This window comes from Sorex araneus, chromosome 2 (assembly GCF_027595985.1).
Source record: "Sorex araneus isolate mSorAra2 chromosome 2, mSorAra2.pri, whole genome shotgun sequence".
In the NCBI taxonomy this organism is placed as follows: Eukaryota; Metazoa; Chordata; class Mammalia; order Eulipotyphla; family Soricidae; genus Sorex; species Sorex araneus.
The window spans coordinates 199,728,028-199,730,429 of NC_073303.1; positions in this window are offsets into that span (position 1 = coordinate 199,728,028).

The window sequence follows — 2,402 nt, forward strand, 5'->3', positions numbered from 1 at the left end:
GTCCCGGTGCTTCAGATGCAGCCAGAGAGAGTGAGGGCTTGGGTGACGGGCCCAGTGCTGGGACTGGGAAGGCTGGGTTGTCTCTACCCTGCAAACTCCACAGGTCCTTGTGGAAGGATAAGGTGTCACGAGATGCACACCCTTAACCAGGCGAAGCGAAACAGAGATGGCCCCTCCACTTAAAATGGTGACTGTCGGGCCAGAGAGAGAGCACAGTGGGCAGGGCACCCGCCATGCAGGCAGCCAGCCGGGTTGATTCCCGGCATCTCATCGGATGCCCCTGAGCACCTGAGTGCAGGGCCAGGAGTAACCCCCTGAGCACTGCCGAGTGGCCCCCGAAACAAAGGAGAATCCTTGTTGACCCTCATTGATGAGAACCTGGGTATGCGCCAGCCTGGGCCTTCTTCAGCTCCCCCACACCCGGCAGAAACGCTCCCGGGTGAACAGTGCCAGGAACAGCTCAGATTCGTGACGTGGCTGGTGTTGGATCTTTTTTTGTTTTTTTTTCTCATTCTCATGCATTGAGAAACCTTTCACCGTGGCCAATTCCTCTCACAGCCCCCACATTCAGTTACGCAACTCCGCGTGGGGTGTGATCCACAGGCAGAAGCAGCTTCTCAGAGGAGGCTTTCAGCGCCTGTGTTCGAGAGCTCCAAGACAGACATCCGGGTACAGTCGGCCCTGGCTCTGCCATCTCCCCTCCTGGCCTGAACAAGAGCATTTCTGACCGAATGAGCTTCCCACCACTTGGTTGGCTTTTTTTTTTTTCTTTTTGGGTCACACCCAGCGATGCTCAGGGGTTACTCCTGGCTTTGCACTCAGGAATTACTCCTGGCGGTGCTTGGGGGACCATATGGGATGCCGGGGATCAAACCTGGGTCGGCCGCGTGCAAGGCAAATGCCCTACCCGCTGTGCTATCGCTCCGGCCCCTGGTTGGCTTTTTTTCACCAGGAGGAGGGACACGCGTGAACACGTCTGCTGCAGGATGCAGCCACGCCTGACCCCTGGGGCCTGGGCCAGCAGGTGGGGGGCGGTGGGAGGGTTGTCCCAAAGCACCTGTGTCCAAATCCAGAGTGGGGACACCGGAGGGGTGCTGGCTAACTTCCCTCATCCCCAGGGACCCTTATTCGAATTTTTTTCCTTTTTTTTTCTTTTTTGCGTCACACCTAGTGATGCTCAGGGCTTCCTCCTGGCTCTACACTCAGGAATGACTCCTGGCGGTGCTCAGGGGCCCATCATCAGGTCGTGGCGGGATCCACATCATCAGGTCGTGGCGCTGACTTTTCACAGGGCAGGGGGAGCCTTTGTTTTATTTTTGTTATTGTTTTTGTTTTTTTGCTTTTTGGGTCACACCCAGCGATGCAAAGGTAGTTACTCCTGGCTCTGCACTCAGGAGTTACTCCTGGCAGTGCTCAGGGGACTATATGGGATGCTGGGAATTGAACCCAGGTCAGCCGTATGCAAGGCAAATGCCCTACCTGGTGTACTATCACTCCAGCCTCTCCCATGACATTTTTTTAAGACACAAATCAAACTTTATTGAAATTAACATGGAAAATAAAACCCCTAAAATACTCAAAGCAGGAGCCGGAGCGATAGTACAGCAGATAGGGCACTTGCCTTGCATGCAGCCAACCCGGGTTCAATCCCCAGCATCCCATATGGTCCCCCAGCACTTCCAGGAGTGATTCCTGAGTGCAGAGTCAGGAGTAACCCCTGATTATCACTGGGTGTGACCCCAAAACAAAAAAGCAAAAATGCTCAAAACAATCCTAGGGTTAAAGAAGGTGAAAAGCTTCTCCTTCCCAAGTTTTAAATTATACTATCAAACTATAGTACTTAAAACAGTGTGTAATGAAAAAAAGAGGAAATCTCAGGCCAATAGAATAGAATTGAAGTTCAGAGATGGATTCCAATTATATGACAGTTGGTCTTCTATAGAGGAGCAAAAACTATGAAGTGGAACAGAAAAGCCTCTTTGACAAATGGTACCAGGAAAAGTCAATCAGTTTACCCCTGGTAGGCAGGCTTGAATGGTGGTGAGAAAATTCGAGCAAAATATAATGCCCTAAAGCAGAAAGAGTATTGGGGAAATTGTCTGCCATAGAGGCAGGGGGAGGACTGGGATTGTTGGGTTGGGGGGTGAATACCAGGGACATTTCTTGGTGAAAATATGCACTGGTGGAGGGATGGGTGTTGGATTATTGTATGACTGAATCTCAAACATGAAATCTTTGTAACTATCTCACAGTGATTCAGGAAAGGAAGGAAGGAAGGAAGGAAGGAAGGAAGGAAGGAAGGAAGGAAGGGAGGGAGGGAGGGAGGGAGGGAGGGAGGGAGGGAGGGAGGGAGGGAGGGGAAGAAAGGGAGGAAGAAAGAAAGAGAAGGAAGGAAGGAAGGA